This window comes from Scomber japonicus, chromosome 14, assembly GCF_027409825.1.
Source record: "Scomber japonicus isolate fScoJap1 chromosome 14, fScoJap1.pri, whole genome shotgun sequence".
NCBI lineage: Eukaryota > Metazoa > Chordata > Actinopteri > Scombriformes > Scombridae > Scomber > Scomber japonicus.
The window spans coordinates 16,952,151-16,963,021 of NC_070591.1; the positions used below are offsets into that span (position 1 = coordinate 16,952,151).

At 39.7% G+C, this 10,871-nt stretch overlaps 1 long non-coding RNA gene across 1 annotated transcript; it reads left to right on the plus strand.

The window, feature by feature from the left end:
* The first annotated feature begins 7,204 nt into the window (after positions 1 to 7,204).
* LOC128372824 (uncharacterized) lies at positions 7,205 to 8,860 on the plus strand. Its single transcript, XR_008322921.1, has 5 exons — positions 7,205 to 7,285; positions 7,487 to 7,626; positions 8,182 to 8,281; positions 8,506 to 8,570; positions 8,731 to 8,860. It is a non-coding gene; the product is annotated as an uncharacterized LOC128372824 (long non-coding RNA).
* The last annotated feature ends 2,011 nt before the right edge of the window (positions 8,861 to 10,871 follow it).

Genomic DNA, 10,871 nt, shown 5'->3' on the forward strand with positions numbered 1-10,871 from the left:
ATTGTTACAATTGTGCCACCTTGTGTTCACTACCCTACATTACCTCTTTTTAAAATGTAATACAGTATATTTACATGGATGCTTACTGTGTTGGTAGGACTGTTGAAGTGTGTTGGGTCATATCTGATTCCCTTGCCTTAAGTGTTTGTTTCATAAGTGTGTATTATTAGGTCAAAAGTTAACTATATAACAATTATTCCATTATCCATTTCCATAATGGTGTGTAACTGTAAAAATACATTTAAATCAAAACTATTTACAAAAAAGACGTATAATTTTTTAAAAAAGGGAGCAAAGAACAGATTAAGTTTTAAAAGATTCAATTAAGCAAAAAATGTAGAGTCAAGGGAAAATGGTAAACATGACAAAAAAATTAAATAGAAACATCTTCATTTTCTTTTAATTGCTGTACAAACTATTTTCCAGAATGTGGTTGTTTTGGGGACATTTCCAGAATCCATGACCATGATCAGCATTTACAGATCCACACTCTCAACACAAAATATTCTGCCATGAAACTCCCTACATGTCCATTTGTTGTTTTTTCTACATATTTTGCCAATCCCCATTTGATATTACAGTATTGCGTTCCTTTTCCCTCTTTCCCTTTATGGCCTGTTAAATGTCTACTGTTCATTAACAATGTTAAATATGGGTACCCTTTGTTTTGGCTAACAAAAAATAGTCAGAATGTAATTGACTAGTTGACCAATATATTTTCACATATGAGTATTGTTGAAACTTAATTAAAAATGTGATCAAAAATGCTTGCTGAGTAACATTAGTAAAACATGATTATTATTATTTAAAAAAAAACTCCTGGCATGTTTTTTTCCTATTCTTTATTGAATGAATATACAATAGAACACATAAAACATATACAAACAACCAGTCATTCATAACAGATGTACATAACAAAATAAAAAGGGTTATAATACTACAGATATTGATATTTTACTACACAAAACAGGATTTAATACTTTTGTTTGGTCAATACAAATATTATGTGAAACTTACTTAACCCTTACGTGCTGTTCATATTCTGACTCATAATTAGTAGCCTATTTACACTAATTCACATTCATAAATTCCCCGTCGGTCATTGATAAATGTTTGTTTGATTAATCTTATAGAGAAAAAAAGACATTTACAATCACTGTGTTATGGTCCAGGAGAACATTTTATAGAATCATTTTGAATGCTGATTTTTGAATAAAACAAACACAGGTCGAACTTGTATATTTGCATATAAAAAATGTGTATCAGCTGCATAAAAATAAAAAAAAAATGATGCATTTCATTTCCATGTTCGTATACTGTTGGTCACAATAGGAAAAGTCTGGCTAATTGAAATGTGTATATGGTGTTTTGTACAGCTCTTAAATGTAAAAATGGGTTGACCCTAAACAGTATACAGGGTTAAAATCATAAATGGCATGAGACACCCCTGTCACTACCCGATGTGAGTCGCCTACCCGATGTGAGTCTGACATGCGCAGTAGCGTTCTCGATCGTCCGCCATCTTGAACGGATATCTACGGCAACACCGCTTGGACAAACTACTGCTACCATAGGTAAGACTGGTTTTTTGTGCGTTGCGTTTCTCGCGCATGCGCCATGACGCTACCTGACGTCAGTCTACCGCGCATGCGCGTTGTGTTACCCGATGTGAGTCTGGTTCAGTAGGGGCTGGCTCAATTTGCGGCAGCGGCATCTTCCGCGGCATTTCTTGCGGCACCCAGAGATGCCGCAGAAAGTGCCGCTGGCTGCCGCCGGCAGCGGCATCTTCCGCGGCATTTCTTGCGGCACCCAGAGATGCCGCAGAAAGTGCCGCTGGCTGCCGCCGGCAGCGGCACTTTCCGCGGCATTTCTTGCGGCACCCAGAGATGCCGCAGCTAGATGTCGCTAGTAGGCACTTTCCGTGGCATTTTTTGCGGCATTTTCTGCGGCATTTCTTGCGGCACCCACAGATGCCGCGGCTAGATGTCGCTAGTAGGCACTTTCCGTGGCATTTTTTGCGGCACTTTCCGTGGCATTTTTTGCAGCACCCAGAGATGCCGCGGCTGCTGGGTGCAATTATGTGATACGGCATGCCGCTGTGTGCCGGGGGATAATGCTTGTGTCACCATGTGCTGGAGCATGGAGGAACACGTAAGGGGACGGGGCAGATGATAATAGCCTAAGTGCGGGATAGGCTATTAGTTTGAATTTCGGGGAAACCTGAGGAAGTATTTAGCAATGATATCCAAATTATAGCCTACTACAATTTGTCCAGATAAACCATCAACCACGAAACATCTCAAAATTATAGCCAAACAGATTAATAGATTTGTTCTGCTGTTTATTTATTATTATTTTTAATAATTCTCTTCATTTCTGCCCTGTTCCTAACTTTAAGCATACGTAATTTTGATGAATTCAACCCTTGAAATTACATTTTTATGGTTTCAATTAATAGCCTTGCAATGTTTTCCATAAAAATTTATTAACAAAAAGAAACAAACACAACAATTGAACAAGGTTGTGTGTGTGTGTGTGTGTGTGTGTGTGTGTGTGAGAGAGAGAGAGAGAGAGAGAGAGGGAGAGGGAGAGAGAGAGAGAGAGAGCTATATGCACACATCCACTACTTACTGAATTTCAGCCTGCTCCTGGTTTCCCGTCCTACATTATTGGACAAACGGATTAATCCAGGTGTGTCTGACCTCAACTTTTGGTCAGACACACCTGGATTAATCCGTTTGTAGGACGGGAAACCAGGAGCAGGCTGAAATTCAGTAAGTAGTGGATGTGTGCATAAAGCACATTAATCTTCAAATCTAGCCCACACTTTCAAGTCCATTTTATCTATCAATTCTTGATTGAAAGTGTCATATTCGGTCTTTTTTCCAAACACAAATGTGAGGTGTTCTGCTGGAGAACATTCGTCGTAGTCCTCGTTCCACACTTTCAGTTCCTCCAGCAGGTCCTTTTTTTCTTTGTTGTCCATTGAAAGAACCGCTGGCAGTTTCAATTGTCCTTCAAAGGATCTCTTTTTGCACCAGTCTGCAGCTGCCACAACATCGCGGAGAAACACATTTTGCTGCAGTGAAGATGAAAACATGGTCCAGGTATGGATGTCATTCTCAAATAGGGTTAAAATTTTGAATTTTTTAATTGCACACCATTAACCAATAGAGCCTAGTTCATAACTTGTACGTAATAAGGAGGACCTGTAAGGTGTTGCTGAGGTGATGAATATCTCAATTTCCAATAAGTTACCATTGTGATCTTTTTCCGGATAAGCAACAGCAGATAGATGTATGGATTTCATCTACCAATTTTGTATTTGTTTAGATCCACTTTTACAATATACAATAATGGATCTGGCAAAATGTTTAGATATCTGTGACATTTAATATTTTTGATATATGGTGTCTCTAAATGTGCTGTATGGCTTCCCCCAATCAGCACTCACTACTGATCAAGTTAAGTGGGCTATAACATAAACCTGTAATACAAAATTACTTTTTCATTTCACAATAAGATGCAGCAGTACTTTCTGAGAGCCAATATGTAAAGCTCTTTTGTTAGGTGCAGAAATAGTAACTTGTTACCTCTTCCTCTGTGTCTGCTGTTATCATATCTTCAGCACTGGAAAATAAAAAAGAAATTATATAGGTTAAGTGTATTGATGCAAAACCACTTTATGCCACAACTAGCGCCATAAATTATTTACTGGCACAAATTTGGCATCTACACCCACACTGCAAATAAGTTGTGTACCTTTGCTCTTCCCAGGTAGTTGAGCACTCCTGAAGCACTTTTTCAGCTCGATATCGGCACATGTTGCTGCTTGTTTGCAACCACCGGATCAAAACCTAAAAACCAAATAACAATAAATAGAGTGAAGTCACGTTTTCATTATGCTGTAGTTGTGGTATTATTTTAATTGTCAAATTACTTGAGTGGAAATAGCAGACGCTTTAAATTATACAACTAAAATCAAGGCACACATTTGACTAAATTGATTATGACTTACCTATGTTTCTCCAGTCGTCAATGTCTCTTTGGGGATTTGAAATACAGGACTGACAGTCGTACGCTGATGTGACAAATGAGTGGGCAGTCGTCAAAATGATTTGACACGCTCTCGGGTTGCCAGGTGTGACAGGTAACTCTCCAAAGTAGGTTATGATATTTAAAAATGCGGTTTTATACACAATTTTCCATAATTAAAAAAAAAAATCTCTCATAAAAATTAAGTATAGGCTATTTTAGTAGGCCTTGCCTCTTATTATGTCACATATCTCCAACACTATAACAAAAATACACAAATCCGTTTATCAGTATTATAGACCAATTGCCTAAAAAGCTGATGTTAAAAATGTGACGCAGTCTCATTGTGTCATAAAGTGTCACAAATCTTATTGTAAGTATTGCCTTAGCACACGTCCATTTTAGTTATAGTGGATAAAGAAAGATGAGGACAGGGAAACCCAAACATGGCAACCATTCTATATGTATTCTTTAGGCTACGTTTAACATGTGTGGCATCAAAACATAATTATTTTCTAACGTTGACATGTCTGTAAATTGCCATCTAAAGCCTAAAACCATGCCACAGTCATGAAATCATTGCCGCGTAAAGTGCCTACTACCGACATCTAGTTGCGGCATCTGTGGGTGCCGCAAGAAATGCCGCAGAAAATGCCGCAAAAAATGCCACGGAAAGTGCCTACAAGCGACATCTAGCTGCGGCATCTCTGGGTGCCGCAAGAAATGCCGCGGAAAGTGCCGCTGCCGGCGGCAGCCAGCGGCACTTTCTGCGGCATCTCTGGGTGCCGCAAGAAATGCCGCGGAAGATGCCGCTGCCGCAAATTGAGCCTGCCCTCTGAGTCTGTAGCGCATGCGCTTTGTATCTATCCGCGCTGTTACCCGATGTGAGTCGCGCATGCGCCACTTTTTAATCTTGCACCGTCAATTTCAGCGGATTGATTAAAATGAGCGATTTTGAATATTTCAGTCAACTCCATGCTTACCTGCAATCGGGACAGTTTAATCCCAGTTGTGGAAAAGCTGTGAAGTGGAAGATTACTCGTTCTCAGAGTAATTACATCTTGAAAGGTAATTTGGCTAGCTAGCATGGTAATTTGATAATGATAATCATGGTAATCATTTGAATTATAATAATAAAATAATGAAAATATTTTAGCACAACATTTCCTATTTTCCAATATTTTTTTTTCATATTAATCATAAATTTTATTTTTAATCTCTTCACGAAAAAATGTTTTAAAAAGTGTTACACATGGCTCATTAGTGACAAAATATGTCTGTTTCAAGAGGTTGTCATAAATCAATACATTTTGTAATCAACATTATTTTAATGAAAAACATGAATATATATTGCAAGACAGATAGAAGACACAGACAGACACACACAGAGAGAGACAGACACACACACACACACACACAGAGACAGACACAGAGAGAGAGACAGACAGACACACACACACACACACAGAGACAGACACACACACAGAGAGACAGACAGACACACAGAGAGAGAGACAGACAGACACACAGAGAGACATACAGACAGACACACACAGATAGACACAGACACACACAGAGACACACAGAGAGAGAGAGACACACACACAGACAGGCACACGCAGAGAGAGACAGACAGACACACACAGAGAGAGACAGACAGACACACACAGAGACAGACACACACACAATTGTAATTAAAGAATTGTTTTCTACACAGATGGCAGACTGTTCTACACTGGCCCAAACAAACTGTACATGCGGCTGGTGGTTATGTCTGAGGAGGAAAAGAGCGCTGCTCTCAAAGAGTGCCACAACCAGCAAGGCACAGGCAACCACAATGGTGTCAGAGGCACCAGAAACCGTTTGGTGGCAGGATACTACTGGCCCACCATCACGGAGGATGTTACTGACTGGGTAAGGCAAAGTTTGTTATCTGGACGATAGAACTTCCAACTATATTTTTATTTCAAGAAAAACTAACTAACATGAGATATCTATTCAAGTACATTGACCTCTGTTTCAGGTCACGCGCTGTCACCAATGCCAGTTAAATGATCCAATAAAAACAGTGGCACCAGTGCTACACTCCATCAAGGTAGTGTTGAACACCAATATATAATGTTCTTTTCAACATGTGTCAGATGACTCTGTGATAAACTATCGACATTTATATTTGCAGGTGAAAGAAAATTGGAGTGTGCTTGGAATGGATCTAATTGGCCCATTAAAGGAGACTGCACGCAAGAACAAATACATTCTGACAATGACTGATTTATTCAGCAAGTTTGTTGTTGCTGAACCGCTACAGTCAAAGTCAGCTGTGGAGATTTCCGCTGCAGTAACTGCCAAGTTTTACATGTTTGGCATGGTCAGCAAAATCATAACTGACCAGGGGAGGGAGTTTGTGAATGAGGTATGATAAATACAATATTAGATAAACCGTGATCATCTTCATAGCTGCAGATCATTCATGTATTGTTTTTCTATTCAGTCGATGCTTACAGACTTTGTTGTATTGCTCTTGTATACATATTTACAGCTCAACAAAGAGATCTTCACACTGCTAAACATGATGATGTGGTCCTGTTGGCTTCATCAGACCGTGACCTCCTCGGTTCGCAGCCAAGTGTGAAGCGGCCGGGATGGGAATCAGCACCTCCAAATCTGAGTCCATGGTCCTCAACCAGAAAAGGGTGGAGTGCACTCTCCGGGTCGGGGATGAGATCCTGCCCCAAGTGGAGGAGTTCAAGTACCTCGGGGTCTTGTTCACAGTGAGGGAAGGATGGAGCGTGAGATCGACAGGCGGATCGGTGCGGCGTCTGCAGTAATGTGGACTCTGCACAGATCCGTCGTGGTGAAGAGAGAGCTGAGCCGAAAGGCAAAGCTCTGGATTTACCAGTCGGTCTTGGTTCCTACCCTCACCTCTGGTCATGAGCTTTGGGTAGTGACTGAAAGAACAAGATCGCAGGTACAAGCGGCTGAAATGAGCTTCCTCCGTAGGCTGGCTGGGCTCTCCCTTAGAGATAGGGTGAGAAGCTCAGTTATCCGGAGGGAGCTCGGAGTAGACCCGCTGCTCCTCTGTGTTGAGAGGAGCCAGATGAGGAGGCTTGGGCATCTAATCAGGATGCCTCCCGGACGTCCACCGGTAGGAGACCCCGAGGAAGACCCCGGACACGCTGGAGAGACTATGTCTCTCGGCTGGAACGACCTGGAAGCGAGGATGAGGACAATCACAGACCTCAATGAAAAGGTAGTGAGGCACAAAGCTCATGTATTGAAGTTGTTGTATTTTTGTGTTTCATGTTATTTACTTTATTTGTGGCTTTGGCCAATAGCTTCTTGCCAACATAGAAAAGGCCCAGGAGAAGCAAAAGAGCTGTTACGTAGCACGCAAAAGGAAGCGCTGCAAAACAGTAGAAATTAACACAGGTGATGACATTCTCCTTTTCAGGCATGGCCTGAAACATATGCATCAAGGCCCCTACAAAGTCCTTGATATGTCAGAAAATGGCGTGGCCACCATCCAAAAGAACACTGGGTCCTTGCAGAAGGTGAATATCAATCGCCTGAGGCCGTACTACAGACAGAAACGTAAGTGTTTTCAGTATACTGCTAAACTGTTGGTGTGGCCATTGTTCCATTCTCCACTCTTGGTAACAACCTGATTTGGTAGTTTGTACTTTGTCTATGGGATCAATGCCCAACTTCAATTTCTTGTCTTACTTCAGATTGACAGTCTAGAGGACTGTCTAGGAGAGAGTGATCAAATCTGAGCTGGACATCTACGCCAAATACAGTAAAGTCATCCTCATCATCCTCCTCAAGTACCTGCCTCCCCATCTACGACACCCTTTCAGTCTCCACTCTCGGTAAGAGCCTGATGTCAGTAGTTTGTACTTTGTCTGTAGGATCAACACAATACTTCACTTATTTCCATCTTCTTGTTGTCTTAATTCAGATTGACAGTCTAAAAGACTAGGAGAGAGTGATCAAGTCTGAGCTGGACATCTATGGCAAACACAATAAAGCCAATTGTGTTTAAATGACACCTGTTCTCGGTAAGAAGCTGATTAGGTAGTTTGTACTTTCTCTGTGGGATCAATGCCTAACTTATCTTATTTTCAATTTCTTGTTGTCTTATTTCAGATTAACAGTCTAAAGGACTGTGTAGGAGAGAGTGATCAAATCTGAGCTGGACATCTACGTCAATTGTGTTTAAATGACATCGTTCCAGTCTCCACTCTCGGTAAGAAGCTGATTTGGTAGTTTGTACTTTGTCTGTGGGATCAATGCCTAACTTCAATTTCTTCAAAAAACTTCTACTACTTCCAACAAATAACAACTACCCAAGTGAGAATGATACAAGAATTAACATTTGAACACAAAGCTTGAAGTAACATTTCACCTTGTATTCAACAACCATTTTTCTAACATTTCTTTTCTTTCAACACTGACGGCATCAATGACAAGAGGTGCAGTTCCAGGGAAGGAAGCTCTTGAGAGGAGAGTGCAGCATCCCAACACAAGACACTGAGGTAAAGTTAACTAGTATGAGGTAGAACTGCTGCTTAATTTGTTTTATTAACTGTAATATCTACTGAGTGTGTGGACACATGTTTAAAAGACAGTGCCATATAGTTTCAAGTTTACTATAATATCTGTTGTACTAATATCTTTATTTTTGTGCAATTTCAGGAAAAGATGAAGATGATCGGGAGACTGCACTGTTGACAATCATCCTTCTGCCTTAAGCACCTACATACCTGTATGCTCCAGATTCAGATTGCTTCAGTCTTTCTCTCTCTCTTTCTCTATCAACCCCAACCGGTCAAGGCAGATGGCCACCCACCTAGAGCCTGGTTCTGCCTGAGGTTTCTTCCCGTTACGGAGTCGCCAAGTGCTTGCTCATGGGGGGAATGTTGGGTCTCTTTAAATTAAAGAGTACAGTCATAACTTATGTCCATCCATCCATCTTCTTCCGCTTATCCGGGGTCGGGTCGCGGGGGCAGCAGCCTAAGCAGGGAAGCCCAGACTTCCCTCTCCCCAGCCACTTCGTCCAGCTCTTCCCGGGGGATCCCGAGGTGTTCCCACGCCAGCCGAGAGACATAGTCTCTCCAGCGTGTCCTGGGTCTTCCCCGGGGTCTCCTACCGGTGGGACATGCCCTGAACGCCTCACCAGGGAGGCGTCCGGGAGGCATCCTGATTAGATGCCCGAACCACCTCATCTGGAACTTCTTATGTGATTACATAAAATTGTCTTTACTTGAATATATGCACAATCTTTCATATAGCTATGTACATACATGTGTCTTTTGTTTCTTCCATTGTTTATATTAAATTTTTAAAGCATGTGGTTAAAATTCAAGATTTAAATTCTTTGACAATACTGTTTAAGCTCTGTCTTTTGTTTTTCCATCTCTGACATCAATTTGATGGAAACACATTTTTGTATCTTTAGATTAAAATGTTTGGTTCATGTTCAAAATGGAATCCTTTGGTCCTTCAAAGTTATAAACTAAAAGTTAACAAACTTTCAGTATTGGCTTGAGCATTCATTCATTTGAAATGGTCTTGTAATAGTGTGTCAAACAGAGGCATGCATACCACAGTTTAAATATCTGTCTGCATCAAAACAACAGCTGAGGAAGTCCATCAGGTGAGTGGAGGAGCTGTGACAGAACTAGAGAGGGTGGTACCTGTGTCTATAACAAAGTATAAAAGAGTGCACATCACACATCAGATAAATCTTGGCCTCTTTTTTGTTAACAAAACTGTTCCAAAATCAAAGCTCTATGAATGTAAAATGGATGTAATGTAATGTTAAAAACTTCAGTTAGTTTATACCATTCTCAATTGAAAAAATATATAATATGTTTATAGTACAATACATCTATATGTACATATATATAATAAAATAATATTATATAAATAAAAAGATAGATACATAAGATAGTGTGTATATATCTATATATAATTATATATTGTATATATATACTATCTTATCTATCTATTTTATATATGTATATAATAAAATAATAATACAATATAAATATATCAATAAAAATATAGATAGATAGATATAATTATTATTACTATTACTTTGTATTATTTTATTTCCATGTCTGATTTCCAGATAGTTCCATGATATGTATACTTACTCTTAACCTCTGACAACTATTTATAAACAAACTATTTATATTCATTCATATTTATGTATTTATACTATTGATTTATTTTATTTATATTTATACATGTCTGATTTCCAGATATTTCCATGATATGTATACTTACTCTTAACCTCTGACAACTATTTACAACCAAACTATTTATATTTATTCATATTTATACATTCATACGATTGATTTATTTTATTTATATTTATATGTTTATACAACTGATTTATTTCGCGTATCGCGTTTTGAGTCTGGGGGCGTTTTTTCCAAGCGGAGTTGCCGTACATGACCGTCCAAGATGGCGGACGATCGAAAACGCTACTGCGCATGTCAGACTCACATCGGGTAGGCGACTCACATCGGGTAGTGACAAGGAGAAAAAGAAAAAGAAACGGAAACGGAAACGGATTTCATATTTCACCAGAATGGATACTTGGCGAGCTGTACAGAAAGTCCTGAGTCATAAGATGATCGTTGTGGATAAAGGGAAGACATTGAAGGTATGTAGCATTATAGCTTTTCTTACTTTAGCTGAGTGGCTAGCCGAGCTAATCGCTAATACTATTACGGCTGTGAGCAACCATATAAGTCGTGAGTGGTCTTGAATGAATCAGGGCAATCTAAGCTTTCTAACAATGTATACAACAATATATATGTTTAAGG